The sequence below is a fragment of the Clupea harengus genome, chromosome 2 (assembly GCF_900700415.2).
Source record: "Clupea harengus chromosome 2, Ch_v2.0.2, whole genome shotgun sequence".
In the NCBI taxonomy this organism is placed as follows: Eukaryota; Metazoa; Chordata; class Actinopteri; order Clupeiformes; family Clupeidae; genus Clupea; species Clupea harengus.
Window position 1 is genome coordinate 28,745,078 of NC_045153.1, and position 14,044 is coordinate 28,759,121.

At 41.9% G+C, this 14,044-nt stretch overlaps 1 long non-coding RNA gene across 1 annotated transcript in view; it reads right to left on the bottom strand.

Moving 5' to 3' along the window:
* Positions 1-4,021, bottom strand: part of LOC116218393 — a 91,146-nt gene extending 87,125 nt beyond the window's left edge. The window contains exons 1-2 of the long non-coding RNA XR_004162822.1: positions 3,856-4,021; positions 3,358-3,417 (exon numbers count right to left, since the gene is read on the bottom strand). This is a non-coding gene — a long non-coding RNA (uncharacterized LOC116218393). The remainder of the gene's footprint in view (positions 1-3,357; positions 3,418-3,855) is intronic.
* Positions 4,022-14,044: the final 10,023 nt, after the last annotated feature.

The following is a 14,044-nucleotide window of genomic DNA, read 5'->3' on the forward strand; positions in this document are numbered from 1 at the left end:
CAAGAGGGTCTACAAACAGTGATTGGTGAGTTGTTTTTGTTTGAATGTTTATAATGTTTTCTGAATTGGATGGTGATATAGAATAGTAAGGTCATCTCTGCAGTAGGAATGACACTGTCTTAGTCACTGCCAATATGTTACATAATAATGGTTTATTTTTACAAATCTGTACAAATGACCAGAGGATGGTTAATCATGTGTGTGTAAATCTTCATTTCAACTAACTGAATGAGCAGTCCCTCATCCATGACACCTCGTCATGACCTTCAACGTGAGCGACAGGAAGCAATTAGAAGCAGGCAGCAAGTTAGGAAATTCCAGTAGAAAACAAAGCAATCAAACTGATTTTGTCTCTGGCGCTCGCTCGCGTCGCAAGTAGTCAGGACACTAAGTGACAACTGTAAGTGACAATTATATGAATGTTCACTCCATGCTAACTTACTAGCACCTGGGACTAGCAGTAGTACTTAGATTTTCTATCTGATGGATTAATCATTGTGCCAGTGCTTTTTAAACCATCTGCAATGAAAGAATAATACTTAATATACTGTAATGTTACCGTAATAATTCTATAATACTGTAAGGATTTGACTTATGTGTAGACCCCTTTTTCATCTTGTTAGTCATCGTTAGAAATATCTTTTTGTTACAGAAAATATATTTTTCTGACTATTTTACATCACATAATGCTGGAATATTGGGGCTAGAATTGGAGGTATGTGTGTCTTCATACATGTGGTTTTGCATTTTGAAGAAGACTTTGTAGAAAGGTTCATTTTCTCACTAAGAATGTTGGCGGCCATATTGGCTTGGCACTGTAGGGGGTCAGTTTTCCAGAACCCTCTGGCAGTTATTGGCCATCCAGAGAGCATGACAAATGCATAACACTGCTTGCAAGGCCTTCATGCAAGAAGAAAGAGATTTGCCTTTACTTTGAGGCATAGCAGAGGGTTTGCTAGGATGGAGGTCAGGCAGGCAGGCAACCAGTGATTTGAGCGTGATAATTCAACCGGATTGAGTCTACAAGAATTACAATATCTACAGTATATTACATGGAAACTGCTCTTAATCCATTCGTCAACATAAACAGACATAAAGAGACGAGCATTTGGAACTGGCAAGGTTCCGCATGGTTTTTAAGAAAAGCCCCCATTTTGAAGACATAACTGAAGGGTCATTATTTTACTGTTGGAGCCTTACTGTATAAATTGTTTTGGCACCAGAACTGGCCCTGTTTGAAATCTCATCATTGTCATAGGCAAACATGACAATGTTTCCAAATAGCTGTCTTCTCAATGGATTGCACCAACACGACAGAGATATAGAAAGAAAGAATTCCTCATTGTAATGTTAGTAACTGTTTAAAGTCATCATGTGAATCATCCAACATATTGCAGTGGCATGTATTATGGGTTAAGGTCAGGCTACTGAGACTAAGGCTGGAGAGGCAAATACATTTCCTCCCACAAAGAACAACGTATTATTTTCTCTTGGCTACATTTTTATTCAGTCGACAAGGCCACTTGTGTGTGTGAGTGTGTGTGTACATAGTTTAAGTTTCCTCCAAGGGCTTGGCTACAATATGTCAGCACAGGCCAGTCTTTTTTTGTGGCTTCCTTGACAGGCTAGTTAACGTTGTGCTTATGCTATTCTGTTTTTGATGAACTTCAGGGTTATAAAGCCACATTCCTGATTTTAATAATTGTTTCACAAGGCACATGGTGTTATTAGTCTCCTCTCTCAAATCCATTTTTTTCCCTCTTTGCTTTTGTAATGACTTTTCCAACCCTGCCATTAAATTGTTTTATATCTGTTTGTGCAATAATGTTTTGTTCTGCTTTAATCCCAGGGCCCAATCATAAACTCTTCAGCCAGAGGGGCAGGACGCCTGTGGCACCATCACTGTTGGATACAGCTTATGTCCATGACAGAAAGTCAGCCAGTACCAATTGCTCAAGTCCTATCAAAATGACATGCTGGAAAGATTTGAACAAACTCCCTCTCTCAATGGGTCAACGGATCATTCCACTGATCATAATGGGTGATCTTCCCTGGTGGCCATCCATTTTGAAATTTGGAATGTTTCTGTGTGATTCATGTCATATTTTCAAAACACTGTCAAATGCTTATGAATGTTTTGTCCAATCAGAGGTGTGATTACACTGGAAGTGTTTGATGCATCAATACGTTTTTGTTTTTTTACATTTGGAACTTTCAGGAACATCTGTCCTAGCCAAGAGACACATGATCCTTTGTGTGATTAACACTGTTGCCAATGGAGACACTGATTTGCACAGTGGACCTGCAAAACATGAGGTGATATGATCAAATCATCGTCCCTTCCTGTTTATCATTTAAATAACGATTCCTTTCAAAGAGTTGTGTGTATGCGTATATATGTTTGGACACAAAATCAAAATGAGGATTATCGGAAAAGCTGGAAGAAAAGTCACTCAATATCAACACCAGTACCACATTTTCTAATTAATCAACACACCCGATAGTATTAAAATGAAAGCCATGTTACAGTTGCATCTGTGCTAGACCAAAGACTGTTTGGTCTTTTGTAAGCAAGATGTTTTGAGGGCCAATTTGAGGTTGGAATACCAAAGAATAAAAAATAAAAAAAACCTTACAATCATTCAGAATATTCAGTTCTCCGGTAGCAAAGGTCTGGGTCTTTGATCATCCTCTAAAGTAAATCAGTAAGATGCAAGACTTTCATGAAGCCCCAAGGAGCCTTTGATGAGTAGGCTGCACATAAAATGCCGGGGCTATTGAGCAAAAGCCATTTTTGAAGTCTTTACGGTCTCTCTCGGTCTCTCTTTGAGAGGATCAAATAAAGGTCTGTCATTTATTCAAGGCATGTACTGTATACACAGGCCTTCTTCCTGACACTGCAGAAATGAAGCAAAATTAGTCTATATTTTGCAAGACTTTTAAAAGAAAAACCTGGTGGTCCATCCTTTAAGGCCATTCTAAATTAGTGTACAACATAAACATAAACAACACAAACAACGAAAGAGTGGGCAAGGTTTGGCCACCCTGTGCACCATTCACAGCCTATGAGTCCAACCAGCCTAATAAAAAATGCAGATGTTGCAATCAAGGCTTGGGCACCAGGACTCGTGGCACTTTAATAAAAGCCCTACCTGGACGCCAAGTAGGTCAGTGCATTCACAGCTGATATCTCCTCTACTCATAATACTGACAAACAGGCTGAGGAATCTCCAAGGTGGTGCGCTCGTGGCACTGTGGAACATTCCAGCTGGCACATTGGAAGTGTCTTGAATGACAGGGGGAGATGTGTGGCAGCTAGAGAGGGGGGGGGGGGGATAAAACAAGTGATTGTATTACCTTGTTCATTGCAGACTTCAAGGTCCCCCGTGTCACCATTTTGGGCATCTGGGTGTTTTCCTAATTCATAAATACATTTTGTAAGAAAAAAGAAACACTCAAAGTATGAAAAACCCTTGATCCTGTCTTTGATTTCATTCAATAGTACTTATGAAAAAAATTGAAAAGAAATCGTCTTGAGAAAATGACATGGTTGGGGTTAGGACGAGGTGTTGCAATGGCATCGCATGGCAGCGATCAGATGAGTCACACTGCTGTCAACCCTGCTGTTTGCTCTGGGTCCGGTTCCCCCCACAAGTATAGTGATCCTAATGTGAGCTGCTTACTGCATTTTATGACACAGGAGGTCCTGCCGAGCTCTACTCACGCCCCAGAGCTCTGCCACCCTGACAGGAATATCTCAACTTAACGTGCATCAGCAACTGACCCCAGAACAGTCAAGGGAGCCGGAGCTCCACACACTGTCCTACTAGCTGGGCAGACATTGGAGATGAATACCTGACAGATGACTTGACTCAGCGGTGGAAAAGACAGTCACCGTGGCCCCCTGCTCTAGATGCCACCAGAGCCGTGGTTTGTGGTGTTATGAGTTCATCTGTGTGTTGATCCCATGGTGCCAGGTGTCAGGAACCCCTGTGGAAGGGAGAGCGAAGTGTTTATGATGAAATCTGAACCTCTGCAGGCACAAGTCAATCTGCCTTGCAAAAATATATACACACAGACACATGCAGAAGCCCTCTGGGCTCATACGAAAACACACAAGGTAGGCAGTATCACAATTTTCATTTGGTATTTTGTTTTGCAAATACAGAAGCACTCAAAACGTCAATAATTGAAATGCATATTGCTATTGATGCTACGCCACCAATCAAACATTTCATTTCACAAGTTTTCTGAATTGTGGTTGTGGTTGTTTTTACTCGGCATTAATGCACATTTTCCATGCATTGCTGTGAACAGTGAGTTTGAAAGCATTTAGCCAGGTCTGGCTTGGTGTATTGGTCTGAAAACAAACTATCTCTGTTGTACTCTAGGGAGTTTTATGATATAGCCCATAGCTTGCTTTTACTCATTTGTTTTGTTTTCATGTATAAATCATATTTTGGGCTTTGGAAATAAATATGATGGCACAGTATGCCAAATAAAAGCATATCGATCATAGTTCATGCTAGTAATTATAGCACATACTACACCACCTCTCAGTTCTGTTACCTGGTAGCTAGGTTTGATCGAAAGGAAACATAGTTAATTTAATGAGAGACTAGTTTCAGTGGTTATGGTAAAGCTTGTAGCTATCTTCTACTGTGAAAAATAGCAGTTTTATACTTAGTGTTCAAACTCTGCCAAAACAGTACACTTGGTGGATTAAGTCGTGTTAAAATTAAAATGTTTCCCTTCCTCGTGCAAACTTGTATTTTAAGATTCAACATTTTGTACGAAATAGCATTAAAAATGCACTCTCTATCACTGACATTTTTGAATAAGCATTACAGAACACCTTATCTCAATCCTGTACAAGAGGGAAAATGTCCATCATTGCCAAATCACAGCTGGATGCAAACATTAAGCTTCATTTTTATGAGAGGTACAAGGAGAATGCATGCCATTACTTTCAGACTTTAAAAAGGCAAACAATTCCTCAATGTTATGTGGAAAACCAAGCCTTAAAACATCTGGATGATGTAATCAAATCAAAGACATGTATGCATATGCCTGTACCGAGGCCAACATCATTGCCACACAGAGTTCATTAATTGATTTAAGAGAATAGTTTTGCAAAATCGTGATGCACATGACAGACGAGACCAGTCTAAACTAGCACTAGACTCAAACATTAATATGGCATTGATGTCATTCATATGTTCTTATAAACTTCTACTCTAAAACAGCTAGTTGCTTCTAAGACAATCTGTTTGTCAAGTTTAAATATATAAAGAAACAATCAACTGAACTTTCAACTGGATGCCATTGCACTCGAGTCCATGGGGCAATAATCCTTTACTAAACAAACCATTACATGTTTGTCTATATGAATACCACTCTGTTGCAGAGGCCAGACTGATGCAGAACACCCTAGTTCCTCTAAAATATTTGCTTGTAAAATGGCCCTTTTTGTCCCAGAGCCCATCAAAAAACGTGAGGTGTTCAGCAAGAACATTGGAGACATATGAAAGGAAGCTCTTGTGGAGGGCCTGAATCACACTGAATTACATGGTGCACAGTTCCATCTGCGGGAGACCATCGCTTAAACAGAGCTTTATTTTCCACCAGCTCCCACGGTTGTTCCTCTTTTCCTCAACTTCCATCTGTCTTTCCTTCCTGCCCCCCCTCCCTCCCCTTCCCTTCCTATGACTTCTTCCCAAACCTTGATCTCAGCAGTGGGCCCCACCCCATCTCCTCAGACCCCCACCCACCTCGTCCCATCACACTTTTGTTCTGTGGATGACGTAATGCTGGAGCCAGCTCGCTGGAACCCAGAGTAATACATGCCTGAACAAAAGGGAAACAGAGCTCTTTTCACACGAGATCAAGATAGTCCAACATGTTCCAACAGAATGCATGGGAGCCTGACGAGATGCTGAGACCGCGAAGAGCTGGTGTGTCACATGCGTATAAATGGTGATCATGATGGTAATGATAATGATGATGGTAATATAATAAGGCCTTGATTAGTCTCATTATGTTCCTCATTACGCTGTCATGTCAGAAGAATCCTAAACATGTCCTGCGTTTTCTCTTTTTTTGGCAGTTGGTCACTGTCCTCTTGACGTGCAATTTATCCAACATCTATCGAGAGAGTGGTTTGTCTTTTTCTCTGAACCCCCTGATTTGTGACATATTCTGCATTTGTAGATTACTCATCTCCAATTATATAAAACAAGTAACTGGAGACTTGGATGAAACGGGATGTCTGAGACTGCGAGAGACACAAGTGCCAAAGTGGAATGCTTTAATCGTGCATGTATCCCAAACACCCTGCAATTCGTGACTAAGACAGTAATGCAAGTAGAAACCTTCACCGAGAAAATTGTAGAAGGGGCAAATATTAGGGTTAAATAGTGAAGGAGAAGAGAAATATCAAAACACCAGTAATGTCACAGACCAGACTACTGGGCCAAAGGGAAACCGTGCTGTAAGCATCCCAGTGCACTGTCTGATGCCTTTTTGATAGAGTCATTATTGGCACTGACTTTAATATGTTGCTTACACTGTGGAACGCATTCCACTAACTGGTCCCAGACTTGTAACTTCACTGTCTTGCTATTTGAACACACACCTACCAAGACAGACAGCCACCCGACGTCCCACCACTAGACCCCCATGTCCCGCAAGACTACTCACTTGGATTCATAAATCCTTGCTAAAACACTGAACTGCTTTTGAATGCAGTGCACTTTTTGCAGCCTGTGAAATAGGTGTTTTTTCTTTTCTGTGGTCACATATAACATTTTGTCTTTGCTGTGGTTTATTTGCTGTGGTTTATCTGGAATAATTGGATATGTCTCACTTGTGACTGAACGCTTTCACATATGGCTAAATAAGTTTGTATAGCATAGCACATAGTATGGCACATCACATCACATCACAATCAGTGTGACAGCAGACACACAATGCCGCTGTGACACCCAATTTCAGTTTGGAATGCAACTGTCACCCAGTTCTCTGCAAAGAAACATGCTTAAAACTCAGTGAAAAGGGGAGAGAATACCATCAGAGGTTTCAATTAGCAAGAGCAAGGTTCATGCTTTACCCGATTCACCGTTGCAAATCAGTTGTGCTGAGCCAAAGCAAATGGAGGTCAGCACAGGGCACGGGTGTCTAATGCAGATAAAGATACTTGATTTACTGACTAAAAGGCCTTGGCAAGCCTATAGTGGTTGGAGTTCCAATCTGTTTTCTGCCTCAAGTTGAAGAGTGAGAAAGGATGTCTGGCAGGCAGGCGGTCTCCCATACACTGGCACCGAAGACCGTAGCCAGAGGCTCATCTGCAGTTGGTCTTCACTCACTGAGTCACCTCCTTCTGACAAGTGAAGCGCTTTCACACCCATCAAGTTCGTGCCTGTCCTCCAGAAAATGGGTGTACGTATACATGCATGCAAGACATATTTCATCCGCAGCTTTTGCAAACCCGATGCCACTGACATCAGTCAATTAATTCAACGTTTCTGTTAGATTAAGTGTGGATTTGTGTAGCCTGTGTGGGTGGAGGCTTGCATTCATTCCCTTCTAGAGAGTTCCACAAGTGTGCAAAAGTAGGAAAGCAGTTTGGGGCCTTTTATTCTCCTGAATTCTGTCTGATTGGTCGACACAGGCATTAAAAAACTGCACTGTAGCATGCGGTGCATTGTCCTTCGCTGACTCACAGACACACAGACAGCATCTCCTGCAACATGCAGACAAGGACTCTGAATTATAGTGACGTGGGCAAGGGAAACAAAACAATCTAATGTGCTTCACTGTAAGCACCACTTCTCACCCTTGCCCCAGTTATTATGGCGTTGCTGCCAGGACGAGATGGAAGGAGTTGATAAATGAGCTATAAACAAGCAACAATCACACAGACTTGTTATTTAGTTTCCATCCCCTTTACATTGTCAAACTGAAACGTAATAAATATAATCCCGGTGTCTGTGCTGAACTTGGTGAACTGCCTCACAGCTTCTCCTCTTGCTGACTCTACACTCGCGACTGTCATGTTTAAGAGCTGAGAGGTATACCCTGAGGTCTTCATTTCACCTCACTGTAATAAGAGACGTCTAATCCAGTCCGTCCGCAGTTCCTCCCTAGAGCATTCCTACTCCAAATACCGCCCCATGTTACTGTTTATAAACACAGCAGGGATTGACTCATTTGTGAAGCTTCAAGCTCATTGCTTCATGCTGCACAGTGGCAGTGCATTACACACCGCACTGCATCGCATCAACTGCACTAAAGCAGCAATACGGAGTTCTGTTCCAAAACTAGTAAGCTAACTACCTAAAAAGGCATGCAAACACCGTGCAAACACCACCAACAGCCCAGCTGACACTGATAGAAGCTTGCCAATACACTAACTCTAACTGGTGTCTTTTGGCAGTATAGCTGGCAATGTCCTGCGTGTGAAAGCTTTCTTCCATTTTTGCAGGGGTTTCCAGCCTGTTACATAGGACTACATAGGGCATATCTTGGATGGCTAGTGGGGATGACACAGATGTTTTTCTGTCCTTCACATGACCATATGCTATCAAAATGAATTTGAGGATGGTACCAAAACTAGTTGCCTATAAAACCATACCTCAAGTGTCAAATTGTTGCATAGTGTTACTTTAATGTTCACTGAAGACATTGGATGGTAGTTTATGTTTTTCATTTAACTACCCAAACCGAAAAAATGCAATTGAAAGTTTTAAAAGTAAGAAAGTATACTATGGCATAGCAAAAACAAATGGATGGATAAACAATCCATAATTTATAACCTATATTACCTTCAGTGGGAATGGGTTTTGACAGAACACCCAGGCCTCAACCACCCTCTCTAATCCCATCGCATACTCCCACTTCCATCCTTCCCCGCCACACTCATGCCTCAACCCCACTGGCTCTGCTGCAATATGTCTGGGCCAGGCCTGGCACAGTGGGCACCCAGCAGCCCATTTCATTGTCATCAGTGGCAATGTTTGCTTTGGATACTGCCTGTATTAAATATCTGTCTCGAAAGACTAACTTTACTTTATAATTAGTGACAGGGAGGAGTTTTCGTTGGCATGGACTGAGGCCCTCGTTTTTGTAGTCTCAGTTTTGAAACAGACAAGTTTGCATGCACTGGAAGGATAGCGCTGGGGGAAAAAACGCCTCCCTTGGGGCACAGCGATCCCACAGCGACTGCAGCTCAGGCATTTTATGGCCACATCATTCATAATTTCAAATCCTCAATAAAGGACCTCAAGGACCATTTAAAGGCACAGTCTGGACAGACAATGGTAAAGAAACAAACGACAATAACAGGCCTGAAGTTTTTCATTCCTCTCACAAAAGGATGGATTATCTGTAAACTAGAACCATGGCTGATTCTTAAAAAAAAAAAAAAACGACTTGGTTGCTGGATGTTTCATATTACGGCTGCTCCTGTTGAATCCGGCGTTAGTGGTTGTGTAAGTATGATGGTTTGAGCGTGGGAGCCTGTGTGGCGGGTGTGGTGAAGTCTCCAGGCACAGAGAGGAGGTCAAGTTCTGCAGTCTGGACATAATCACTGCGGATCAGGTCAGCGTCACTGGCACATTGCGCAGTGTCTCCGGCTGGGCAGCGAGAGCAGACCCAGGGCTTCCATATGCAAGAGGTCTGGGCACAGCCAGAGGAATGTTGTTTTTTTTTCTCCTCCTATGGTTACAAATCCACTTGTCAGAATGGTATTCTATGTCTTGGACTCTGACTGATCCCCTATTTAGCATTTATTTACAGTGGCACAATCCTCTGAAATTTCCCTCAACATGTTAGCCATGAAAAATGCCATGGAGTATTCTCTCTTAGGAAGGATTTGAATGCCGTGCTATTGGGTTTGACTGCCTTGTTAAAAAACTGAATTCAAGAGAATCTGAAAAGATGTGCATCCACTACTGTTTATTCCCTGCATGCAATCTTACAAGACATGAAGTCTCAACAGACTCACAAACAAGGCCTGAGCGCCAGACTCTATTTTAGTTGAAATCAAAGCACCTGGCAAAAAGGCTGTGAGCTTGCCATTTTAATGGGTCTCTCAGTTGTAACAGTCTTCCCTTTGTAGTTCAACTGGAGGAGAGATAATCTGCATTGTGCTGCCTTTCTCAGGGCCAGGCATCAGGAGATCTGCTTTGAAGGCCAGTTTCCCGGGCCGGTTCAGGACCTGGCCCTTGTCCACCCTCTGTGTGAGTTTGGCACACTCTGTGTAAGGGGCAGAACCCTGTGTCTTGGCGGGCACACCAGCTTTGTTTATTCTTGCTAGGCAGAGTGACCGATCGAGGGAGTGAAAGGGAAAAGCCCAGAACTCACTCTCTTTCCCCTCATGCGCTGTGGGTGTTGTTACAGATTCAGCCCCGTCCACGATGGGGTGTCTTTCTCAGCCTTTCCCAGGTCAAAGGAGAGCAGTCGGTGAGGTTTTTTGGCATCCTGTTTGAGTGAACTCCCCCCAACATGCACGTCACAGGATGGGCTGTGTAGCAGTGTCCAAACACACATCTCCATTAGAATGACCCTACTGCAGGACCTTTGACGGCTGAGATTTATCAAATGCAATAATCAGACAAGCTCAGTGGGTTTGTCCAAAAAGTCAACTTCCCAAATATTCATTCATTGTTTTATGGTTTCCTTGGGCACAGCACCTGCTGTTTGGTTCCAGTCAATCTAATTCTAATGGATGAGAGTTTATGGACTGTGAATTCAGCTGAGAACATAGTCCTGAAAATGTGATGCGAGTAGGAAGCTTTTAGAACTTCTGCAATGGTCTAAAGGATTTGAAATGTGCAAAATTGTGTGTGTGTGTGTGATGTTATGTTATAATGCACTTAACAGTCTACAAGTCTACAAGCCTCTGGGAAAGAAATAACTCAAACTAATATCAGTAAAAAAAGTAAATTATATCCATCTATTTTCTCTATGAAAGTTTCAAGCAAATGCAACATAAATTATTCAGATGCATAAAACTTTGTGCATAAAAACTTCATCATCAAAGTTACCCTCACATGTTTTGTAAGTGTAAGTGTAAGTGTAAGCAAGTGTTTGGCTCCCGACAGGTTGGAGTTACACATGTCACCGACAATCCACAATAACTACAAAGCAATTTGACTGGCTTGTATACAAGATATTACTGCCTGTTTTGGGTGAAGTTTATTTTTATGACAGGCAATGATTCACTTGATATTTCCATAAACATTGACCTGAATCAGTGAAACTCAATTTCCATATCATTGGCCTTGTATGGGCCTGAGATGCTGCCAGACAGCACAGCACAGACTAAAGGAATTAGCACATAAACAAAGGGCTCTACCACATAAGTGAATGCCAAGTAATGAATAATGTACACGGCAGCAGTCAAAATTGAAATCAGGCAAACCCAACCAACATAGCAGGGCCGAATATATTTGTGTGATACAAACCCTGAGGGCATCCAAAGACCACACAGTTAGGTACATTCCACTGTATTCCCTAGACCAATATACTGTCATTACATTGTAATTACACAGTTGTTCCATTATGAAAGTCAAAACTTTGTTAAACAATTTGTGCAAATTCATTGAGGTTAAGTCCATGTTTCTTTGTTTAAATGACCGTATTTCATTTTCTACCCTTATCACAACACCAGTGGCTAATTAAATTTACCGTAACCCTATCTGTCTGACCTCTTATAGCTGTGTCTTACCCCACAGGACTGCTTATTTTAAACAGTTGCACCTGAACTCCCAGGGTTACATTAACACATCTATTCATCCTACTCAGAGACGCATTGATGGTGACAGCAACTAAAAAGAGCCACAACACAACTGAAACGCACTAACAAAATCTAAACACCAATTATGAAGCCGTAGTAAACATGTGTTTTACAGGAAAAAGGACCCTACGGGGAAAAGGGATAAATAGCCCAAGCATGTTCTTACAAGTGCAGTACAAACCAGAAATGAAGTCACCAAACCCTCAACCCCCCCCCCAAAAGGAATCATTGGAAGAGTTTGAGTTTGTGAGGCATGATTCCTTTGCCATATCGAACTTAAGCTTTACTACGTACATTTGCAATTCTGACCTGACCTCTCTACCTTCAAGAAGCTTTTGAAGACCCAACTCTTCAGAGAGCACCTCCCCTCCTAACTGGCACCTGACTAGCGCTTAACTTGCACTTCAGCAGTTACATTCCTGCACTTCTTTTTCCTCTTTTCTAGGTTGTTGTTTTTTCTAATTCTCATGTAAAGTAGTATTTATTGTTACACCATGCTTTTTTATTGCTCTTAGCTTGACTGTTCTCTCCCTTGTACGTCGCTTTGGACAAAAGTGTCTGCTAAATGACTAAATGTAAATGTAAATGTAAATGTAAAAAAAAGAACTACTTGCAAAACAAAGTGTCCCTGCCGAGTCACTTTGTTGCTGGGGCCTGGTTGCATGGGAAGTGACTGATGCCAAACTGGGATTGGCCAGGGGACACAACTCCCATCAGACCTCTCAGTTTGGCTACAGCATCGGTCTGACTTCACAGAACGCACCTGAGTACACAGATTTATACACAACCCTCGTGCCGGTGCCGGAATATTCTACTCACTGCCTACTGACATCATTACAGCTGTTGCGAATTTAAAAGAACTAAACTTGTCCAAAAATTCGCAGAGGGCTCTGATCACTTTCTCCCCTCCAGCTCTTTTTTTCCCTCCCTCCATCCCTCCCTCCCTCCCTCCCTCCCTCAAAAGCCCAGCTGATAGAAAACGGCCTGAAGCAGGGAGCCACACTTTATTAGAGTCCAGCAGCTCAGGACCACCAGGAATGAGTCAGGTCTCTCTGACATCACTGCGCATACTGAAATAGTTGTCATAGAGTTGGAGGCTTCGTAACACCCTGACCTTAACAAATGGGACACAGTGGTTTCCATTCCGTGCCTAGGCTTATACAGAGGTGTGACACTGCAAAGTTTTACCACAATCTGTTCTGTCTCTCTCTTTTGCCTCTTTGTTGATGTGTTAAAGCAATGTGAATGATAATGCAGTGTTACTTTTAATATATTATTCGTCCTGAAATGTTTTCCACTGAAAGCATACACATGATGAAAGTTTCTAGTGTCCAACTATTTTCACGATACAGGGAGGAAAGGTGTGCTATTTCAACCATAGTAGTTGGACCTTTGGGTGAGTTTATGGGCCTGAAAATAACTGTCCTACCTGGCAGCCAGAGAACTCCCTGGTTAATAACAAAATGTTGCCAACCATAAATTAAAGTGGTATCTGCTGATTTTGACATCAGAGCAAAAATATAAAAACAGGTAGGAGTGTGTATAGCCTAATTCTGAGACTAAAATCCTTTTCAAATACAGTATATATATATATATATATATTTAAGAGACACTGCTTGAAGAGTGATTTATTAAATCACATGAAATTCAGGAAAGTTCCTATCCATACAAAGGCAATCAGATACAGCCCATGGCCAGATGTGGAGTCTAAACTTGGCAGTATAATAATATTTAATCATCATCACAAATTCCAATATCAGGCAGCATGATGAGCTCCGCACCCATGAATCAATTTCCCCTAACATATGCTTTGTATTATGTTTTAGCATCGATGAAACAGCAATCTGTAAAAACCCAGTTACTGTCATTAATTTTGCCTTGTTTCATTGCGTTGCTTTGAAGAGAAACGACTTTGGTTCAGGTCTGTGCTGTTATCTGTCTGAAACATGCCAACTGGTTGATATATACATTGTTGTTTCATTGCCTGTCTCTGTCTCCGCCTCGGTTTCTTGTGCCACTGTTCTCGCTCCTTGTGTTCCTCCCTGGTTCCTTTGTTCATGTTAATTGATCCCTGCCTACCTGTTTCTTGTTACCAGTTCAGTTCCTTGTCTGTCAATGTCATGCATTGGGATCCAAGTCTTAAAAGGCAAGTTTTACAGATACCTTGGCAACCAGAGCTTGGAATGCCCACCAGCTACCAAGAGTCAGCAACCAAGAGATGGAGGACGAGCAAATCGCTTTATAGGT